General features: G+C 44.5%; 6 non-coding genes across 6 annotated transcripts; all 6 read right to left on the bottom strand.

Annotated features, from left to right (window-relative positions):
* Positions 1 to 15,254: 15,254 nt before the first annotated feature.
* trnaf-gaa (transfer RNA phenylalanine (anticodon GAA)) lies at positions 15,255 to 15,327 on the bottom strand. The gene has a single exon. It is a non-coding gene; the product is annotated as a tRNA-Phe (tRNA).
* Positions 15,328 to 15,409: 82 nt separating this feature from the next.
* Positions 15,410 to 15,483, bottom strand: trnai-aau (transfer RNA isoleucine (anticodon AAU)). The gene has a single exon. It is a non-coding gene; the product is annotated as a tRNA-Ile (tRNA).
* Positions 15,484 to 18,465: 2,982 nt separating this feature from the next.
* Positions 18,466 to 18,539, bottom strand: trnai-aau (transfer RNA isoleucine (anticodon AAU)). Its single transcript has one exon. It is a non-coding gene; the product is annotated as a tRNA-Ile (tRNA).
* Positions 18,540 to 20,678: 2,139 nt separating this feature from the next.
* Positions 20,679 to 20,750, bottom strand: trnaa-ugc (transfer RNA alanine (anticodon UGC)). The gene has a single exon. It is a non-coding gene; the product is annotated as a tRNA-Ala (tRNA).
* Positions 20,751 to 21,908: 1,158 nt separating this feature from the next.
* Positions 21,909 to 21,980, bottom strand: trnat-cgu (transfer RNA threonine (anticodon CGU)). The gene has a single exon. It is a non-coding gene; the product is annotated as a tRNA-Thr (tRNA).
* Positions 21,981 to 22,431: 451 nt separating this feature from the next.
* On the bottom strand, positions 22,432 to 22,503 carry trnaa-ugc (transfer RNA alanine (anticodon UGC)). The gene has a single exon. It is a non-coding gene; the product is annotated as a tRNA-Ala (tRNA).
* Between the last annotated feature and the right edge of the window lie 1,248 nt (positions 22,504 to 23,751).

The following is a 23,751-nucleotide window of genomic DNA, read 5'->3' on the forward strand; positions in this document are numbered from 1 at the left end:
GCTACCATGGGGCCTACGACTTTGGCCGGCCGCGCCCGTACCCTCCGACCCGCGCGTATATGATGTGGAGTGCAACCCTCCCTTCCCCTCCGGTTTCCACGTGTCAGAGATGGAAGTGGATCAACCGACTCAAAACTAGAAACCAAACACTTGGCGAGTCACCGCTGCGTTGCTGGGTGTTGGGTATGGACGCAGCAAGCCATTGATTTTTATCCCTTACACTCATAGGGATCCTCCCAAATCCGGCCTTAAACATGGTTTTTCCACCCTTGTACCCTCTGGATTGGTTTGATGGTGAACAGGTATAAAATAATCATTAGATTATATACCAACCAAAATAACCCTACTCTACTCCTGACCCCTGGATATACACTACCTACAACCCCCCTTTTTTTTTTAAATGAAAGGATACCCCCCCTATTTTTCAACAAAAGAAGACCCTTCCCCAATATCCCACCTTTTTCCACCGAAGAGGATTTTTCTCAAAGATCCCCCCAATACCCAATATCCCACCTTTTTCCACCGAAGAGGATTCTTCTCAAAGATCCCCCCTTCTTTTTTTTTTATTTTTATTTTTTACTCAAGACAAAGGTTTTTTCAAGACACTACCATTTTCCAGCCAAAGAGGATTTTCCCAAAGATACCAACTTTTTTTTACTCAAGACCAAAGTTTTTTTTTCTCAAGACACTACCCCCCTTTTTTTTAGGTAAAGACAAAGACCTTTTTCCACAAAGAACTGGACTTACTACACTGACACAGGTGTAAGAGACTTTTTACCCATCCTGACGAACGTATTTCCAACTTAGGAGCAAAAAGAAACAAAAGTATAAAATAGGTCCACCCCACTCACACCTCTGCACCATACATAAACAAACCAAAACCTAGGTTAGACCCCCACCCATAAAAAAACTGGAAACAGCATAAAAAGCCTTTTCGGAACCGTACATCCCATAATCCAAGTGGACTTGAACACCGCAAAACAGCCAAATCTACCGCATATCCGGGAACCCAAGTGGACACGAACGCGATCAAAGCTAAAACTCCGCTAACAAGCGCCAACGAGAAAATATAAAAACAGCACCATTTTCGATCCTGGTAAAAGGAACACCCCCTAGTAACCCTATCTACTACTACCCTCAATAAAGAAACAAGGTTCATACTCTCTAACACCACAAAAGACCTAAAAAACCACGGCCACTACTTTTCCCTGCACATCGCACCTTACTGCATATAAGCAACGTGACTCAACAAAAATCGGAGGAAAAATAACTCCACCACATTCAAAGACCTATAACCAGACCTATGGGTCACCCAGAACCCCAACTAAAAATCATATAGGAACCCACAGATGTCCACTCTACCCTCTACCTTTCCTGGACCCACAGAACCTCACCTTCGGGTATTTCCAACCCCAAACCCCTACCAGAGCAGACCGCTCCCAACGCTAACACACAAGTTAATGGTGACACGTAGGTCAAATACACACTTTTCACAGGAGGATCTATCATACTTCTACACATCACAGGCACTCCACGTATGGCTCCTCTTGACCCCCAGGACTTCTAGTCCTACTTAAAATTCACCTGGTACCTCTCGGACACCCACAACCCAAACAGCACCCCAAAAGCAAAGAGTCTACTTCTCCTATACAATTCCCCACAGGGATCAACGACAGAGGCCTTCCAAAAACAAAACTCTCTCACAACACCGTCTCTGACCTTAGCCCTGGCCCTAACCCGAACTGCAACCCCAGTTCCAACCCCTCTGTGTATGTGTGTGTGTGTATACATGTATCTGTACCTGACCTCATGTTGTTAACCCTGTCTGTACCTTACAATGTATTGTGTCTTCTGTTTTGTCACACTCCACCTTCATTTATACCAAATAACATTTGAAAAGCTTGTGTCACTACAAGGTTGAACATTTATCACATTGGGTCTCCATTGTATTATTATTAGATGTGCTTGACCTCCACTCTAACTGCCCATCCACTTTACTGCATCCCCATTCCACTCTCACCTATGTCTGATTCCTCCACACCACAGCCTGTTAGCGGCTGTCCTACCTAGTAACAGTACAGACCAATCGAAATAACCTAGACCGCATTCCCACACGCGCACACGGGAGAGTTAGCTCTCTTTGCAGCCTCAGGAGGAGACCACCGGACAGTTAGCATTTCGCTCCACACATCCAACCAGGACCACATTCAAGGCAAGTAAATTACACAGTACACCCTACGGTACATGTAGATATACATACATACATTTTTACTACTTTTTGCACCTTTTATTTCAATTTTATTTGTATATTCTCCTCCCTGCTACCTGATGAAGCCGAGTAGGCAGAAACGCGTCGTGGCTGGGTTGCCCCTAGACCCGTGTGAGACTGTAAGGAAGGCAGATTCCACACGGACTTCGGGGTAACTCCTTTGGCTACCCTTTTATTTTACACTTTGCTTTCCTTAATTGGACTTTTACACAGCTCTCATATATATTTGCACACACTAGGATGTAGTGGAGTGTGACTTTGTATGTTATCCCTCACACCACTTGTGGTGTTGTATGTGTATGCTTTTGTATATGTTAAAAATATATGTATAGGCACATTCCCTTTCATGTTTATGTATGTATGCATGTGTGCCCCCACCCCATCCTTGGTCCCAACCCTACTGACTGAGAGACACTGGCACTCAGCCATCACAGGATAGGGCCCTTTTACCAGTAGGCTACCTTAAAAATAGATTAGTGGCCATTAGGACCGTAAACATAGATCTCTACTACCTTTCAGAGATACCGTGACCACGGACTCTTAAACATTTACCTTAGATTTATCCTATATGATCCCTTTGATCCTGTACCAATAATCACTAGACAACCAATTTATATTCAACAAAACATTTAATGTCCTCTTGGAGTTTCCTTGACCATGGACCCTTGACCAATAAACAAAAAGGATACCATTATAAACTAAAATAAATAAACAATGATATATAAAAAAATAAAAATAAAATAAATATTTTTATTTTTATAATGTGGTTATATCAATTTTTTTCCCAGGTTTCTTGAACTCAGGGTTACCATGACCATGGACCCTTTGATGCAAAGAAACTACAAAATAGAATCTAAATAGCTAAATGTTATTTCCCAAGAACCTCACCATCTTACCATCCTTCCAAATCTACCTCACCCAAGATACCCACCAGCACCCCCAACGGACGAGAACCTTTTTCTCCAACTACTCTGGGGGCCCGACTATTCGACTCCCCCGCAGCGAGCAGACCCTAAGCAAGCAGGCCCAACCATACACCAAGCAAGAAGAAGGGAGGAAATGGTAGACCGGACTCCTCCATGACCCCTCTGGGTTCTGTTGGCAGACCAATCGGCTCAACCCTCCCAGCCCCTTACACACGGGAGACTCACGTAACGCGCTGGACCACTATCTACCCCAGATTAGATCTGGATTGGCAGTTTGTTCAGTAGCGTGTTTCTCCTAGCGGGTTGGGATACCCAAAAGAGGGGCTTTTGGGTTATGCGCTGCGGCTGGAGGATCGCGTCTGCCGGATAACCCCTGGGGTGCCCAGATAATGTCTGGCGAGGTATCGGACCCCGCAGAGGAATTTCCCGCTGGGGGACCCCTTACCCCGCCGCACTTAGCCTGGACAACCGAACCATTTTTTACCTGGACTACGAACCAATTCACTGTCCAGGGATGATATACCTCTGGAAATGTTACGATCCTGGAAGGGAGTAATTCCACTGGTCACTATCGCCCAAAACCACTGAATTACCTACGACTGAGATGGTGGGAATGGAAACACCCAATTAACTTCTACTACTGCCGGACGTTTCATACGTAAGCCAGAGAAGGTTTGCCGGTTTCTAAACCTCCATACACCGACCGTAACACAGGATGTGACTCCAGGGGCGGATGCATGACAACCGTATAGAGGGCTCGCCTTCTGGGTTTTTGTCTGCTCAAACCACTGGCTGTTATAGACTGACCACTTGACAGGGACACATGGCCACCGACTGAGGTCCGGACCTGCACAAGGTACGCAACTCGATGGTTTTGCCTGATCCTACGCCGAGTATACCCATACAGACCAGCTGGATTCGACTAGACATGGGTTGATTTGGAATTAGGATCCTGGAAGGGAATAACTCCCAATCATACACTTGATTGAAAACATCCAGGACCAAAGACTGACGAACACTGAAGTGAATACATAGACAACATGGAGCTAAAAAAGAAGGATCCGAAAGAGAGTAAACTCCTAGGTTGCACTATGCTTTCCACCTCCGTTGACATAGCGGACCTTGACACCATGACCATACCACTCGACATGGACACATGGCAACCAACCGAGGACCGGACCTGCATAAGGGACGCTACTCAAGGGCTTTGCCTGATCCTAAGTTGAGTTGACAGACCTACCTAAACTTAACCTTTTCTATACCTTACCCTAACCCTAACCCTAACCTTAACCATCCCAAAACCCATACCTAAACTTAACCCTAACCGTAAACCCTTCTTTAAAAAAACCTAAATATCTTACCCTAACCCTAAACCCTCACCTTAACCATTCTAAAACCATACCTAACCCTAACCCTACAGACAGACAGTCCTTTAACCCAACCAACGGGTTAACCTACAAGTGGGCTACCATGGGGCCTACGACTTTGGCCGGCCGCGCCCGTACCCTCCGACCGCGCGTATATGATGTGGAGTGCAACCCCTCCCTTCCCCCTCCGGTTTCCACGTGTCAGAGATGGAAGTGGATCAACCGACTCAAAACTAGAAACCAAACACTTGGCGAGTCACCGCTGCGTTGCTGGGTGTTGGGTATGGACGCAGCAAGCCATTGACCTATTTTATCCCTTACACTGATAGGGATCCTCCCAAATCCGGCCTTAAACATGGTTTTTCCACCCTTGTACCCTCTGGATTGGTTTGATGGTGAACAGGTATAAAATAATCATTAGATTATATACCAACCAAAATAACCCTACTCTACTCCTGACCCCTGGATATACACTACCTACACAACCCCCCTTTTTTTTTTTTTATGAAGGATTCCCCCTATTTTTCAACAAAAGAAGACCCCATTTATTTTATTTATTTTTTTCCACCGAAGAGGATTTTTTCTCAAAGAATCCTACCCAAAGATATTTACCTTTTTCCACCAAAGAGGATTTCTTCTCAAAGATCCCCCCTTTTTTTTATTTTTATTTTTTACTCAAGACAAAGGTTTTTTCAAGACACTACCATTTTCCAGCCAAAGAGGATTTTCCCAAAGATACCAACTTTTTTACTCAAGACCAAAGTTTTTTTCTCAAGACACTACCCCTTTTTTTTTAGGTAAAGACAAAGACCTTTTTCCACAAAGAACTGGACTTACTACACTGACACAGGTGTAAGAGACTTTTTACCCATCCTGACGAACGTATTTCCAACTTAGGAGCAAAAAGAAACAAAAGTATAAAATAGGTCCACCCCACTCACACCTCTGCACCATACATAAACAAACCAAAACCTAGGTTAGACCCCACCCATAAAAAACTTGAAACAGCATAAAAAGCCTTTTCGGAACCGTACATCCCATAATCCAAGTGGACTTGAACACCGCAAAACAGCCAAATCTACCGCATATCCGGGAACCCAAGTGGACACGAACGCGATCAAAGCTAAAACTCCGCTAACAAGCGCCAACGAGAAAATATAAAAACAGCACCATTTTCGATCCTGGTAAAAGGAACACCCCCTAGTAACCCTATCTACTACTACCCTCAATAAAGAAACAAGGTTCATACCCTCTAACACCACAAAAGACCTAAAAACCACGGCCACTACTTTTCCCTGCACATCGCACCTTACTGCATATAAGCAACGTGACTCAACAAAAAATCGGAGGAAAAATAACTCCACCACATTCAAAGACCTATAACCAGACCTATGGGTCACCCAGAACCCCAACTAAAAATCATATAGGAACCCACAGATGTCCACTCTACCCTCTACCTTTCCTGGACCCACAGAACCTCACCTTCGGGTATTTCCAACCCCAAACCCCCTACCAGAGCAGACCGCTCCCAACGCTAACACACAAGTTAATGGTGACACGTAGGTCAAATACACACTTTTCACAGGAGGATCTATCATACTTCTACACATCACAGGCACTCCACGTATGGCTCCTCTTGACCCCCAGGACTTCTAGTCCTACTTAAAATTCACCTGGTACCTCTCGGACACCCACAACCCAAACAGCACCCCAAAAGCAAAGAGTCTACTTCTCCTATACAATTCCCCACAGGGATCAACGACAGAGGCCTTCCCAAAAACAAAACTCTCTCACAACACCGTCTCTGACCTTAGCCCTGGCCCCTAACCCGAACTGCAACCCCAGTTCCAACCCCTCTGTGTATGTGTGTGTGTGTATACATGTATCTGTACCTGACCTCATGTTGTTAACCCTGTCTGTACCTTACAATGTATTGTGTCTTCTGTTTTGTCACACTCCACCCTTCATTTATACCAAATAACATTTGAAAAGCTTGTGTCACTACAAGGTTGAACATTTATCACATTGGGTCTCCATTGTATTATTATTAGATGTGCTTGACCTCCACTCTAACTGCCCATCCACTTTACTGCATCCCCATTCCACTCTCACCTATGTCTGATTCCTCCACACCACAGCCTGTTAGCGGCTGTCCTACCTAGTAACAGTACAGACCAATCGAAATAACCTAGACCGCATTCCCACACGCGCACACGGGAGAGTTAGCTCTCTTTGCAGCCTCAGGAGGAGACCACCGGACAGTTAGCATTTCGCTCCACACATCCAACCAGGACCACATTCAAGGCAAGTAAATTACACAGTACACCCTACGGTACATGTAGATATACATACATACATTTTTACTACTTTTGCACCTTTTATTTCAATTTTATTTGTATATTCTCCTCCCTGCTACCTGATGAAGCCGAGTAGGCAGAAACGCGTCGTGGCTGGGTTGCCCCTAGACCCGTGTGAGACTGTAAGGAAGGCAGATTCCACACGGACTTCGGGGTAACTCCTTTTGGCTACCCTTTTATTTTACACTTTGCTTTCCTTAATTGGACTTTTACACAGCTCTCATATATATTTGCACACACTAGGATGTAGTGGAGTGTGACTTTGTATGTTATCCCTCACACCACTCGTGGTGTTGTATGTGTATGCTTTTGTATATGTTAAAAATATATGTATAGGCACATTCCCTTTCATGTTTATGTATGTATGCATGTGTGCCCCCACCCCATCCTTGGTCCCAACCCTACTGACTGAGAGACACTGGCACTCAGCCATCACAGGATAGGGCCCTTTTACCAGTAGGCTACCTTAAAAATAGATTAGTGGCCATTAGGACCGTAAACATAGATCTCTACTACCTTTCAGAGATACCGTGACCACGGACTCTTAAACATTTACCTTAGATTTATCCTATATGATCCCTTTGATCCTGTACCAATAATCACTAGACAACCAATTTATATTCAACAAAACATTTAATGTCCTCTTGGAGTTTCCTTGACCATGGACCCTTGACCAATAGGATACCATTATAAACTAAAATAAATAAACAATGATATATAAAAAAAATAAAAATATATATTTTTATTTTTATAACCCTAACCCAATTTTTTTCCCAGGTTTCTTGAACTCAGGGTTACCATGACCATGGACCCTTTGATGCAAAGAAACTACAAAATAGAATCTAAATAGCTAAATGTTATTTCCCAAGAACCCTCACCATCTTACCATCCTTCCAAATCTACCTCACCGTAGATACCCACCAGCACCCCCAACGGACGAGAACCTTTTTTCTCCAACTACTCTGGGGGCCCGACTATTCGACTCCCCCGCAGCGAGCAGACCCTAAGCAAGCAGGCCCAACCATACACCAAGCAAGAAGAAGGGAGGAAATGGTAGACCGGACTCCTCCATGACCCCTCTGGGTTCTGTTGGCAGACCAATCGGCTCAACCCTCCCAGCCCCCTTACACACGGGAGACTCACGTAACGCGCTGGACCACTATCTACCCCAGATTAGATCTGGATTGGCAGTTTGTTCAGTAGCGCGTGTTTCCTCCTAGCGGGTTGGGATACCCAAAAGAGGGGCTTTTGGGTTATGCGCTGCCGCTGGAGGATCGCGTCTGCCGGATAACCCCTGGGGTGCCCAGATAATGTCTGGCGAGGTATCGGACCCCGCAGAGGAATTTCCCGCTGGGGGACCCCTTACCCCGCCGCACTTAGCCTGGACAACCGAACCATTTTTTTTACCTGGACTACGAACCAATTCACTGTCCAGGGATGATATACCTCTGGAAACGTTACGATCCTGGAAGGGAGTAATTCCACTGGTCACTATCGCCCAAAACCACTGAATTACCTACGACTGAGATGGTGGGAATGGAAACACCCAATTAACTTCTACTACTGCCGGACGTTTCATACGTAAGCCAGAGAAGGTTTGCCGGTTTCTAAACCCTCCATACACCGACCGTAACACCGGACGTGACTCCAGGGGCGGATGCATGACAACCGTATAGAGGGCTCGCCTTCTGGGTTTTTGTCTGCTCAAACCACTGGCTGTTATAGACTGACCACTTGACAGGGACACATGGCCACCGACTGAGGTCCGGACCTGCACAAGGTACGCAACTCGATGGTTTTGCCTGATCCTACGCCGAGTATACCCATACAGACCAGCTGGATTCGACTAGACATGGGTTGATTTGGAATTAGGATCCTGGAAGGGAATAACTCCCAATCATACACTTGATTGAAAACATCCAGGACCAAAGACTGACGAACACTGAAGTGAATACATAGACAACATGGAGCTAAAAAGAAGGATCCGAAAGAGAGTAAAACTCCTAGGTTGCACTATGCTTTCCACTTCCGTTGACATAGCGGACCTTGACACCATGACCATACCACTCGACATGGACACATGGCAACCAACCGAGGACCGGACCTGCATAAGGTACGCTACTCAAGGGCTTTGCCTGATCCTAAGTTGAGTTGACAGACCTACCTAAACTTAACCTTTTCTATACCTTACCCTAACCCTAACCCTAACCTTAACCATCCCAAAACCCATACCTAAACTTAACCCTAACCGTAAACCCTTCTTTCCCAAAAAAAAAAACATATCTTATCTTACCCTAACCCTAAACCCTCACCTTAACCATTCTAAAACCATACCTAACCCTAACCCTACAGACAGACAGTCCTTTAACCCAACCAACGGGTTAACCTACAAGTGGGCTACCATGGGGCCTACGACTTTGGCCGGCCGCGCCCGTACCCTCCGACCCGCGCGTATATGATGTGGAGTGCAACCCCTCCCTTCCCCCCTCCGGTTTCCACGTGTCAGAGATGGAAGTGGATCAACCGACTCAAAACTAGAAACCAAACACTTGGCGAGTCACCGCTGCGTTGCTGGGTGTTGGGTATGGACGCAGCAAGCCATTGACCTTTTTATCCCTTACACTCATAGGGATCCTCCCAAATCCGGCCTTAAACATGGTTTTTCCACCCTTGTACCCTCTGGATTGGTTTGATGGTGAACAGGTTTAAAATAATCATTAGATTATATACCAACTAAAATAACCCTACTCTACTCCTGACCCCTGGATATACACTACCTACACTACCCCCCTTTTTTTTGATTTTTTTTTTCAATGAAAGGATTCCCCCCTATTTTTCAACGAAAGAAGACCCCTTCCCCAATATCCCTCCTTTTTCCACCGAAGAGGATTCTTCTCAAAGATCCCCCCCAATACCCAATATCCCACCTTTTTCCACCGAAGAGGATTCTTCTCAAAGATCCCCCCTTCTTTTTTTTTTTTTTATTTTTACTCAAGACAAAGGTTTTTTCAAGACACTACCATTTTCCAGCCAAAGAGGATTTTCCCAAAGATACCAACTTTTTTACTCAAGACCAAAGTTTTTTTTTTCTCAAGACACTACCCCCCTTTTTTTTAGGTAAAGACAAAGACCTTTTTTCCACAAAGAACTGGACTTACTACACTGACACAGGTGTAAGAGACTTTTTACCCATCCTGACGAACGTATTTCCAACTTAGGAGCAAAAAGAAACAAAAGTATAAAATAGGTCCACCCCACTCACACCTCTGCACCATACATAAACAAACCAAAAACCTAGGTTAGACCCCCACCCATAAAAAAACTGGAAACAGCATAAAAAGCCTTTTTCGGAACCGTACATCCCATAATCCAAGTGGACTTGAACACCGCAAAACAGCCAAATCTACCGCATATCCGGGAACCCAAGTGGACACGAACGCGATCAAAGCTAAAACTCCGCTAACAAGCGCCAACGAGAAAATATAAAAACAGCACCATTTTCGATCCTGGTAAAAGGAACACCCCCTAGTAACCCTATCTACTACTACCCTCAATAAAGAAACAAGGTTCATACCCTCTAACACCACAAAAAGACCTAAAAAACCACGGCCACTACTTTTCCCTGCACATCGCACCTTACTGCATATAAGCAACGTGACTCAACAAAAATCGGAGGAAAAATAACTCCACCACATTCAAAGACCTATAACCAGACCTATGGGTCACCCAGAACCCCAACTAAAAATCATATAGGAACCCACAGATGTCCACTCTACCCTCTACCTTTCCTGGACCCACAGAACCTCACCTTCGGGTATTTCCAACCCCAAACCCCTACCAGAGCAGACCGCTCCCAACGCTAACACACAAGTTAATGGTGACACGTAGGTCAAATACACACTTTTCACAGGAGGATCTATCATACTTCTACACATCACAGGCACTCCACGTATGGCTCCTCTTGACCCCCAGGACTTCTAGTCCTACTTAAAATTCACCTGGTACCTCTCGGACACCCACAACCCAAACAGCACCCCAAAAGCAAAGAGTCTACTTCTCCTATACAATTCCCCACAGGGATCAACGACAGAGGCCTTCCCAAAAACAAAAACTCTCTCACAACACCGTCTCTGACCTTAGCCCTGGCCCCTAACCCGAACTGCAACCCCAGTTCCAACCCCTCTGTGTATGTGTGTGTGTGTATACATGTATCTGTACCTGACCTCATGTTGTTAACCCTGTCTGTACCTTACAATGTATTGTGTCTTCTGTTTTGTCACACTCCACCCTTCATTTATACCAAATAACATTTGAAAAGCTTGTGTCACTACAAGGTTGAACATTTATCACATTGGGTCTCCATTGTATTATTATTAGATGTGCTTGACCTCCACTCTAACTGCCCATCCACTTTACTGCATCCCCATTCCACTCTCACCTATGTCTGATTCCTCCACACCACAGCCTGTTAGCGGCTGTCCTACCTAGTAACAGTACAGACCAATCGAAATAACCTAGACCGCATTCCCACACGCGCACACGGGAGAGTTAGCTCTCTTTGCAGCCTCAGGAGGAGACCACCGGACAGTTAGCATTTCGCTCCACACATCCAACCAGGACCACATTCAAGGCAAGTAAATTACACAGTACACCCTACGGTACATGTAGATATACATACATACATTTTTACTACTTTTTGCACCTTTTATTTCAATTTTATTTGTATATTCTCCTCCCTGCTACCTGATGAAGCCGAGTAGGCAGAAACGCGTCGTGGCTGGGTTGCCCCTAGACCCGTGTGAGACTGTAAGGAAGGCAGATTCCACACGGACTTCGGGGGTAACTCCTTTTGGCTACCCTTTTATTTTACACTTTGCTTTCCTTAATTGGACTTTTACACAGCTCTCATATATATTTGCACACACTAGGATGTAGTGGAGTGTGACTTTGTATGTTATCCCTCACACCACTCGTGGTGTTGTATGTGTATGCTTTTGTATATGTTAAAAATATATGTATAGGCACATTCCCTTTCATGTTTATGTATGTATGCATGTGTGCCCCCACCCCATCCTTGGTCCCAACCCTACTGACTGAGAGACACTGGCACTCAGCCATCACAGGATAGGGCCCTTTTACCAGTAGGCTACCTTAAAAATAGATTAGTGGCCATTAGGACCGTAAACATAGATCTCTACTACCTTTCAGAGATACCGTGACCACGGACTCTTAAACATTTACCTTAGATTTATCCTATATGATCCCTTTGATCCTGTACCAATAATCACTAGACAACCAATTTATATTCAACAAAACATTTAATGTCCTCTTGGAGTTTCCTTGACCATGGACCCTTGACCAATAGGATACCATTATAAACTAAAATAAATAAACAATGATATATAAAAAAATAAAAATATATATTTTTATTTTTATAACCCTAACCCAATTTTTTTCCCAGGTTTCTTGAACTCAGGGTTACCATGACCATGGACCCTTTGATGCAAAGAAACTACAAAATAGAATCTAAATAGCTAAATGTTATTTCCCAAGAACCCTCACCATCTTACCATCCTTCCAAATCTACCTCACCGTAGATACCCACCAGCACCCCCAACGGACGAGAACCTTTTTCTCCAACTACTCTGGGGGCCCGACTATTCGACTCCCCGCAGCGAGCAGACCCTAAGCAAGCAGGCCCAACCATACACCAAGCAAGAAGAAGGGAGGAAATGGTAGACCGGACTCCTCCATGACCCCTCTGGGTTCTGTTGGCAGACCAATCGGCTCAACCCTCCCAGCCCCCTTACACACGGGAGACTCACGTAACGCGCTGGACCACTATCTACCCCAGATTAGATCTGGATTGGCAGTTTGTTCAGTAGCGCGTGTTTCCTCCTAGCGGGTTGGGATACCCAAAAGAGGGGCTTTTGGGTTATGCGCTGCCGCTGGAGGATCGCGTCTGCCGGATAACCCCTGGGGTGCCCAGATAATGTCTGGCGAGGTATCGGACCCCGCAGAGGAATTTCCCGCTGGGGGACCCCTTACCCCGCCGCACTTAGCCTGGACAACCGAACCATTTTTTTTACCTGGACTACGAACCAATTCACTGTCCAGGGATGATATACCTCTGGAAACGTTACGATCCTGGAAGGGAGTAATTCCACTGGTCACTATCGCCCAAAACCACTGAATTACCTACGACTGAGATGGTGGGAATGGAAACACCCAATTAACTTCTACTACTGCCGGACGTTTCATACGTAAGCCAGAGAAGGTTTGCCGGTTTCTAAACCCTCCATACACCGACCGTAACACCGGACGTGACTCCAGGGGCGGATGCATGACAACCGTATAGAGGGCTCGCCTTCTGGGTTTTTGTCTGCTCAAACCACTGGCTGTTATAGACTGACCACTTGACAGGGACACATGGCCACCGACTGAGGTCCGGACCTGCACAAGGTACGCAACTCGATGGTTTTGCCTGATCCTACGCCGAGTATACCCATACAGACCAGCTGGATTCGACTAGACATGGGTTGATTTGGAATTAGGATCCTGGAAGGGAATAACTCCCAATCATACACTTGATTGAAAACATCCAGGACCAAAGACTGACGAACACTGAAGTGAATACATAGACAACATGGAGCTAAAAAGAAGGATCCGAAAGAGAGTAAAACTCCTAGGTTGCACTATGCTTTCCACCTTCCGTTGACATAGCGGACCTTGACACCATGACCATACCACTCGACATGGACACATGGCAACCAACCGAGGACCGGACATGGACACATGGCAACCAACCGAGGACCGGACCTGCATAATGACTGTAACGCTTTGGATACTCTAAAGGCATATTATTATTATTATTATTACTCAAGGGCTTTGCCTGATCCTAAGTTGAGTTGACAGACCTACCTAAACTTAACCTTTTCTATACCTTACCCTAACCCTAACCCTAACCTTAACCATCCCAAAACCCATACCTAAACTTAACCCTAACCGTAAACCCTTCTTTAAAAAAAAAACATATCTTACCCTAACCCTAAACCCTCACCTTAACCATTCTAAAACCATACCTAACCCTAACCCTACAGACAGACAGTCCTTTAACCCAACCAACGGGTTAACCTACAAGTGGGCTACCATGGGGCCTACGACTTTGGCCGGCCGCGCCCGTACCCTCCGACCGCGCGTATATGATGTGGAGTGCAACCCCTCCTTCCCCCTCCGGTTTCCACGTGTCAGAGATGGAAGTGGATCAACCGACTCAAAACTAGAAACCTAACCCTAACCCTAACCCCTACCCTAACCCTAACCCCTAACCCTAACCCTAACCTAACCCTAACCCCCTAACCCCTAACCCCTAACCCTAACCCTAACCCCCTAACCCCCCTAACCCCTAACCCTAACCCTAACCCTAACCCCCTAACCCTAACCCTTAACCCCAATCATATAAGCCTAATCCTAAAACCGAATTTTGACTAGAACCCTAACCCTAACCCTAACCCTAACCCACAAATCTCAACCTTAAGTCTATCTTAATAAGCTTAAAACCTTATTTAATTCTGACTATAACCCTAACCCTAACCCTAACCCTGACCTTAACCTCACCCTTACTGTAGCAATCCCCATCCTAGCTCTAACCTTAACCCCAATCATAGAAGCCTAATCCTAAAACCGAATTTTGACTAGAACCCTGACCCTAACCCTGACCTTAACCTCAACCTTAACCGCAGCAATCCCCACCCCAGTCCTAACCTTAACCCTGATCCTGAATCTAACCTCAGCCCTGACAATAACCTCAGATCCAATCCTGACCCTGAACATAATCCTGATTTTTAACCTCACTTCAAGCTCTAATCCCTAATCCTGAACCTGGACCTAGATTCTGACTTGAATTCAAACCCAAGTTCCCGTATAACAAATTATGTATCCTTAGGAGCAATAGAATTAGAGAACAGGTGCCCGTGTATATGGTCCTCTTGAAGGGCAATTTTTTTTTCCTAACCCTAACCCTAACCCCTAACCCCTAACCCCTAACCCTAACCCTAACCCTAACCCTAACCCTAACCCTAACCCTACCCCTAACCCCTAACCCTAACCCCTAACCCCTAACCCTAACCCTAACCCCGCGACCGCATGCGGGGTGGGGCGGACTATGAGGTTAATGTAACACTGATGTCAAAATGTCAGATGAAAAAGCAAGACATTACTTACTTTCAGAGGAGCAGTGTAGCACACACCATTGAGGCCCACACCATTGAGGCCCATAAACAAAGCTGTGGAAAGTTTCCTTGAAGCCAGAGCATAAAGAAATAATAAATACAGATGCCGAAACCCGGGATTGAACCAGGGACCTTTAGATCTTCAGTCTAACGCTCTCCCAACTGAGCTATTCCAGCAATTCACTCATCGTAATTCTGTGGCACCCTTGACAATTCACATGCATGTGACTCATAATTTTGACACTCAAAAGGTACATGATAGCAAGTATGGGGATCGAACCCATGACCTTGGCGTTATTAGCACCACACTCTAACCAACTGAGCTAACCGGCCATTTGCTATTTTGCTCAATTGTTGAAATGCACCGATCCTCTGCAAGTGCTGGCACATCAACAAACAAGTCCACCAACAGCATAGTCTGACATGACTGGACCCTCTTGGTTGCTTCTTGCGGCAATTCCAAACGGCTGGGGAATTAGCTCAAATGCTTTGCACCCGTGAGGTAGTGGGATCGATGCCCACATTCTCCAAAAGCACATTGTTTTATGGATCCAAGAAAACTCCAGTTCACACTTCATGCAGCCTTGTCTTACGACAACCTACAGTCATGTAAACAATGACAAGAAACTGTCATGTAACAATGACATGAAACTCTCATGTAACACTGATGTCAAAATGTCAGATGAAAAAGAAAGCCATTACTTACTTTCAGAGAGCAGCGTATCACACACTCTAACCAACTGAGCTAACCGGCCGCTGGCTACAGAGCACAATTGTTGAGATGCACCGAGCCTCTGCAAGTGCTGGAGCGCAAACTAACAAGTCCACCAACAGCATAGCCTGACAAGACTGGACACTCTTGGTTGCTCCTTGTGGCAATTCCAAACAGCTGGGGAATTTGATAAATTGGTATTGTGTTTGCTTAGCATGCTTTAGGTAGTGGGATCGATGCCCGCATTCCCCAAAAACTATTTTTTTTGTGGATCCAAGAAAGCTGCAGTTCACACTTCATGCAGCCTTGTCTTACGACAACCTACTGTCATGTAGCAATGACAAGCAACTTTAATGTAACACTGATGTCACAATGTCATATGAAAAAGAAAGACATTACTTACTTTCAGAGAGCAGCGTATCACACACTCTAACCAACTGAGCTAACCGGCCGCTGGCTACAGAGCACAATTGTTGAGATGCACCGAGCCTCTGCAAGTGCTGGAGCGCAAACTAACACGTCCACCAACAGCATAGCCTGACAAGACTGGACACTCTTGGGTGGTCCTTGTGGCAATTCGAAACAGCTGGGGAATTTGATCAGTTGGTATTGTGTTTGCTTAGCATGCTATAGGTAGTGGGATAGATGCCCGCATTCCCCCAAAACACATTTTTTTGTGGATCCAAGAAACCTGCAGTTCATACTTCATGCAGCCTTGTCTTATGACAACCTACTGTCATGTAGCAATGACAAGCAACTTTAATGATGTAACACTGATGTCAACATGTCAGATGAAAAAGCAAGAAATCACTTACTTTCAGAGGAGCAACGTAGCACACACCATTGAGGCCCACAAACAAAGCTGTGGAAAGTTTCCTTGAAGCCAGAGCATAAAGAAAGAACAAATACAGATGCCGAAACCCTAGATCGAACCAGGGACCTTTAGATTTTCAGTCTAATGCTCTCCCAACTGAGCTATTCCGGCAATTGACTTAACATATTTCTGTGGCACACTTGACAATTCACATGCATGTGACTCATAATTTTGAAACTCGAAATGTACATAATAGCCAGTATGGGGATCGAACCAATGACCTTGGCGTTATTAGCACCACAATCTAACCAACTGAGCTAACCGGCCATTTGCTTTTTTGCTCAATTTTTGAAATGCACCGAGCCTCTGCAAGTGCTGGCACGTCAACAAACAAGTCCACCAACAGCATAGCCTGACTAGACTGGACCCTCTTGGTTGATTCTTGCGGAAATTCCAAACGGCTAGGGAATTAGCTCAAATGCTTTGCACGCGTGAGGTAGTTGGATCGATGCCCACATTCTCCAAAAGCACATTGTTTTATGGATCCAAGAAAACTCCAGTTCACACTTCATGCAGCCTTGTCTTACGACAACCTACTGTCATGTAAACAATGACAAGAAACTGTCATGTAACAATGACAAGAAACTCTCATGTAACACTGATGTCACAATGTCAGATGAAAAAGAAAGACATTACTTACTTTCAGAGAGCAGCGTATCACACACTCTAACCAACTGAGCTAACTGGTCGCTGGCTACAGAGCACAATTGTTGAGATGCACCGAGCCTCTGCAAGTGCTGGAGCGCAAACTAACAAGTCCACCAACAGCATAGCCTGACAAGACTTGACCCTCTTGGTTGCTTCTTTCGGAAATTCCAAACAGCTGGGGAATTTGATCAATTGGTATTGTGTTTGCTTAGCATGTTATAGGTAGTGGGATCGATGCCCGCATTCCCCAAAAACACATTTTTTTGTGGATCCAAGAAAGCTGCAGTTCACACTTCATGCAGCCTTGTCTTACGACAACCTACTGTCATGTAAACAATGACAAGAAACTGTCATGTAACAATGACAAGAAACTCTCATGTAACACTGATGTCACAATGTCAGATGAAAAAGAAAGACATTACTTACTTTCAGAGAGCAGCGTATCACACACTCTAACCAACTGAGCTAACCGGCCGCTGGCTACAGAGCACAATTGTTGAGATGCACCGAGCCTCTGCAAGTGCTGGAGCGCAAACTAACAAGTCCACCAACAGCATAGCCTGACAAGACTGGACACTCTTGGTTGCTCCTTGTGGCAATTCCAAACAGCTGGGGAATTTGATAAATTGGTATTGTGTTTGCTTAGCATGCTTTAGGTAGTGGGATCGATGCCCGCATTCCCCAAAAACTATTTTTTTTGTGGATCCAAGAAAGCTGCAGTTCACACTTCATGCAGCCTTGTCTTATGACAACCTACTGTCATGTAGCAATGACAAGCAACTTTAATGTAACACTGATGTCAAAATGTCAGATGAAAAAGCAAGACATTACTTACTTTCAGAGGAGCAGCTTAGCACACACCATTGAGGCCCACAAACAAAGCTGTGGAATGTTTCCTTGAAGCCAGAACATAAAGGAAGAACAAATACAGATGCCGAAGCCCGAACCATGTACCTTTAGATCTTCAGTCTAACGCTCTCCAAACTGAGCTATTCCGGCAATTCACTCAACCTAATTCTGTGGCACCCTTGACAATTCACATGCATGTGAATCATAATTTTGACACTCAAAAGGTACATAATAGCCAGTATGGGGATCGAACCCATGACCTTGGCATTATTAGCACCACACTCTAACCAACTGAGCTAACCGGCCATTTGCTATTTTGCTCAATTGTTGAAATGCACCGAGCCTCTGCAAGTGCTGGCACGTCAACAAACAAGTCCACCAACAGCATAGCCTGACAAGACTGGACCCTCTTGGTTGCTTCTTGTGGAAATTCCAAACGGCTGGGGAATTAGCTCAAATGCTTTGCACGCGTGAGGTAGTGGGATCGATGCCCACATTCTCCAAAAGCAGATTGTTTTATGGATCCAAGAAAACTCCAGTTCACACTTCATGCAGCCTTGTCTTACGACAACCTACTGTCATGTAAACAATGACAAGAAACTGTCATGTAACAATGTCATGTAACAATGACAAGAAACTCTCATGTAACACTGATGTCACAATGTCAGATGAAAAAGAAAGACATTACTTACTTTCAGAGAGCAGCGTATCACACACTCTAACCAACTGAGCTAACCGGCCGCTGGCTACAGAGCACAATTGTTGAGATGCACCGAGCCTCTGCAAGTGCTGGAGCGCAAACTAACAAGTCCACCAACAGCATAGCCTGACAAGACTGGACACTCTTGGTTGCTCCTTGTGGCAATTCCAAACAGCTGGGGAATTTGATCAATTGGTATTGTGTTTGCTTAGCATGCTATAGGTAGTGGGATCGATGCCCGCATTCCCCAAAAACACATTTTTTTGTGGATCCAAGAAAGCTGCAGTTCACACTTCATGCAGCCTTGTCTTATGACAACCTACTGTCATGTAGCAATGACAAGCAACTTTAATGTAACACTGATGTCAAAATGTCAGATGAAAAAGCAAGACATTACTTACTTTCAGAGGAGCAGCGTAGCACACACCATTGAGGCCCACAAACAAAGCTGTGGAACTGTTCCTTGAAGCCAGAGCATAAAGAAAGAACAAATAAAGATGCCGAAACCAGGGATAGAACCAGGGACCTTTAGATCTTCAGTCTAACACTCTCCCAACTGAGCTATTCCGGCAATTCACTCAAAATAATTCTGTGGCACCCTTGACAATTCACATGCATGTGACTCGTAATTTTGACACTCAAAATGTACATAATAGCCAGTATGGGGATCGAACCCATGACCTTGGCCTTATTAGCGCCACACTCTAACCAACTGAGCTAACCGGCAATTTGCTATTTTGCTCAATTGTTGAAATGCACTGAGCCTCTGCAAGTGCTGGCACATCAACAAACAAGTCCACCAACAGCATAGCCTGACAAGACTGGACCCTCTTGGTTGCTTCTTGTGGAAATTCCAAACGGCTGGGGAAGTAGCTCAAATGCTTTGCACGCGTGAGGTAGTGGGATCGATGCCCACATTCTCCAAAAGCACATTGTTTTATGGATCCAAGAAAACTCCAGTTCACACTTCATGCAGCCTTGTCTTACGACAACCTACTGTCATGTAGCAATGACAAGAAACTCTCATGTAACAATGACAAGAAACTCTCATGTAACACTGATGTCACAATGTCAGATGAAAAAGAAAGACATTACTTACTTTCAGAGAGCAGCGTATCACACACTCTAACCAACTGAGCTAACCGGCCGCTGGCTACAGAGCACAATTGTTGAGATGCACCGAGCCTCTGCAAGTGCTGGAGCGCAAACTAACAAGTCCACCAACAGCATAGCCTGACAAGACTGGACACTCTTGGTTACGAGACCGACACCTTACCACTTGGACACCATGCCACTCTATACTGCAAAATATATATATATATATCAACATTCTGGAATGTAGTAGTTGTGCAAATGTGAATTTGGCACACAAACTCAGTGGAGAAAGGACCTCATACATATATAGCATGCATTCCCCTCTGAGCTTCCATCCCATTTAATTTGCAGATAAAACGCAATATCAATACACTGTACTTTATATATACACCACTCCATTGAAACTACAATGAAATGATAGCAGCAATTCTTAAAACAGGTACGGACAGGGATCGAAAACATGAACTTCACTTTTTGAAAATGATGCCATAAAAGTTGGCAACCATGCCACTTCTGTTCTATAAATGTACTAACAGGGATTGAACACATGTTCTTCAGATTAAAAGACCAAATTATTTAGCACATCTCTGTTTCCTGCTTAGAATTTCAACATTCTGGAAAGTAGAAGTTGAGTCTTTGCAAAAAAAACATGGAGAAGCTGGGGATTGAACCCAGGACCTCATACATGCAAAGCATGCTCTCTACCGCTGAGCTACACCCCCTTTCTGGGAAACAAAAAATTGTTTCTTTTTTTCTTAAATTTCTCCTTTATTATAGCAGGTAAGCCATTTAAGAACAAGTTCTCATACACAACTGCGACCTGGCCAAGGTAAAGCAAAGCAGTGCAATTCATTTGCAGTCTGGACGCGGAGGGGTGAACATCTCCTGCTCTGACTGCAGCTGGAAGGGACTGCTGCGAGAGGACTAGGCCGCCTGTGATTGCCTTGATAAGGCGGAGCTTTACCTAGCATAGACTTACAGATGACCTGGAACCAGTGGTTCTGGCGACGAGTTACACATGGAACAAACTAGCGCACAGTCAATAACAAAATAGAAGGGATTTTTTTTTTAAAGGCAATAAATATGCCATAGTACCGAAGTAATCACAATTTAGCAAATGAACACTGGAGTGATAGATGAGCAGATGATGATGTGCAAGTAGAAATACTGGTGTGCAAAAGTGCAGAAAGTAAATAAAAACAATATGGCGATGAGGTAGGTAGATTGGGTGGGCTATTTACAGATGGGCATCTCCTGCTCTGACTGCAGCTGGAAGGGACTGCTGCGCAAGGACTAGGCCGCCTGTGAGTGCTTTGATAAGGCGGAGCTTTACCTAGCATAGACTTACAGATGACCTGGAGCCAGTGGTTCTGGCGACGAGTTACACATGGAACAAACAAGCTCACAGTCAATACAGTCAATAACAAAATAGCAAGTGGTTCTGGCGACGAATATGTAGCGAGGGCCAGCCGACTAGAGCATACAGGTCGCAGTGGCCATATCAAGACAATTGACCTTTTCTTTACACTGTTGTGATGAAAGTACATTTCCATAATATCAGCTATCTACCATAAACGTCGAACAGGGATTGAACCCATGTGCTTCAGTTAACAAAAACAGATGGCTTTGCGTATCTATTTCATTTTTAGAATGTCAACATTGTGGAACGTGGGAGTTGTGCAAAAGCTAATTTAACAAGTGAATACTCTCAAAAGACAAGTTGGGGAATACTGTAGGACAGAAAACATGTAAAGTGGCTCTATCGTAGAGATACTTCCCCTTAATATAATAGTTGTGTTCAAATATTGATACAACATGATTTTTCTACAAAGTCCTCCAATTAATGTACATTTCCATGGAATTTGAAGACTTTTCTATAAAGGCACGGATGGGATTTGAACCCATGGTCTTCGGTTTACGAGACCGACGCCTTACCACTTGGCCACCATGCCACTCTATACTGCAAAATATATATATATATATCAACATTCTGGAATGTAGTAGTTGTGCAAATGTGAATTTGGCACACAAACTCAGTGGAGAAAGGACCTCATACATATATAGCATGCACTCCCCTCTGAGCTTCCATCCCATTTAATTTGCAGATAAAACGCAATATCAATACACTGTACTTTATATATACACCACTCCATTGAAACTACAATGAAATGATAGCAGCAATTCTTAAAACAGGTACGGACAGGGATCGAAAACATGAACTTCACTTTTTGAAAATGATGCCATAAAAGTTGGCAACCATGCCACTTCTGTTCTATAAATGTACTAACAGGGATTGAACACATGTTCTTCAGATTAAAAGACCAAATTATTTAGCACATCTCTGTTTCCTGCTTAGAATTTCAACATTCTGGAAAGTAGAAGTTGAGTCTTTGCAAAAAAACATGGAGAAGCTGGGGATTGAACCCAGGACCTCATACATGCAAAGCATGCTCTCTACCGCTGAGCTACACCCCCTTTCTGGGAAACAAAAATTGTTTCTTTTTTTCTTAAATTTCTCCTTTATTATAGCAGGTAAGCCATTTAAGAACAAGTTCTCATACACAACTGCGACCTGGCCAAGGTAAAGCAAAGCAGTGCAATTCATTTGCAGTCTGGACGCGGAGGGGTGAACATCTCCTGCTCTGACTGCAGCTGGAAGGGACTGCTGCGAGAGGACTAGGCCGCCTTGTGACGGCCCTGAAATTTTCTGAACCGTCTCAGTGCAGCTCCTTCCAATAGGGCGCTTTCCCTTTATTTCCCAATTAAATAGCCAGCATCAGCTGCGCGAAGGTGGGGTTGTGATGGAGACGTGCATGAGGATGTGTTCAACCCTCAGTTCCGAAGCTTCTCTATTCCGTTTGTTTTGTTGCCGTTAAACGTGTGTTTTGTAGCCTAAGAGAGTTTACCCAGGATCGGATCCACTCTTCGTGTCCCTGCACTACCTCTCCGTTCTTCGTGGCCTTTCTCCGCTGGAGATCTATTGGCGGATTGGATTGTCTGACTGACCGACTGACTACCACCTTTTTGTATACGGTATTTCATTTGTTTGGATGTGATGTATACTGTGATTTGTGTAGTTAGTGGTAGTTGAGAACTTAATTAAGAGTTGATCCGCTTTAAGGTTCTGTGGTAAAGTAATTGTTATATTGATTGTATGTTTAATACTGGGTTTACGCTACACGGAATGAACGGACAAACATCGCGTGACAAAAGTCACTTGAGTTCACTGAACTCCTTTACCGGGCAGGACTCTTTTTAGGCCCGAGGTACAGGACATTTCTGGAGGAACCAGAACTCATTGTGATATTATTATATATGTGTGTGTGTAATCATTGTTGTTGCTAATACAACCCACGCAACAGAATATAGTTGTTTTTGAAGTTCTTTTCAATGTTTTAAGGGTTTATGAAAAGTTTATTTCCATCCTGACTTTTACATACGTCCTTTGTATTGGTGTAGACTTGACGGACCAGATGGGACTCATTCCCACCCAAACTAAAAGGAGAAACTAATGTTTTCTCTGGTAGGCACAACCTACCTGGCACCCCTATAATTAATAACCTCAAGTCAAAACCGTTACATAAAAAATGGCACCCCAGATGGGACCGCTCAACATTGAGAACTAACCAAAGCAAATATTTTGTGTGGAATTAAAACAATGGATTCACCCCAAGATAATGTGCTCATCCATGTCATACCTGTCAATGGGAATACACAGGGCCA

Source organism: Oncorhynchus keta, unplaced genomic scaffold (assembly GCF_023373465.1).
Source record: "Oncorhynchus keta strain PuntledgeMale-10-30-2019 unplaced genomic scaffold, Oket_V2 Un_contig_4078_pilon_pilon, whole genome shotgun sequence".
Classification (NCBI taxonomy): Eukaryota; Metazoa; Chordata; class Actinopteri; order Salmoniformes; family Salmonidae; genus Oncorhynchus; species Oncorhynchus keta.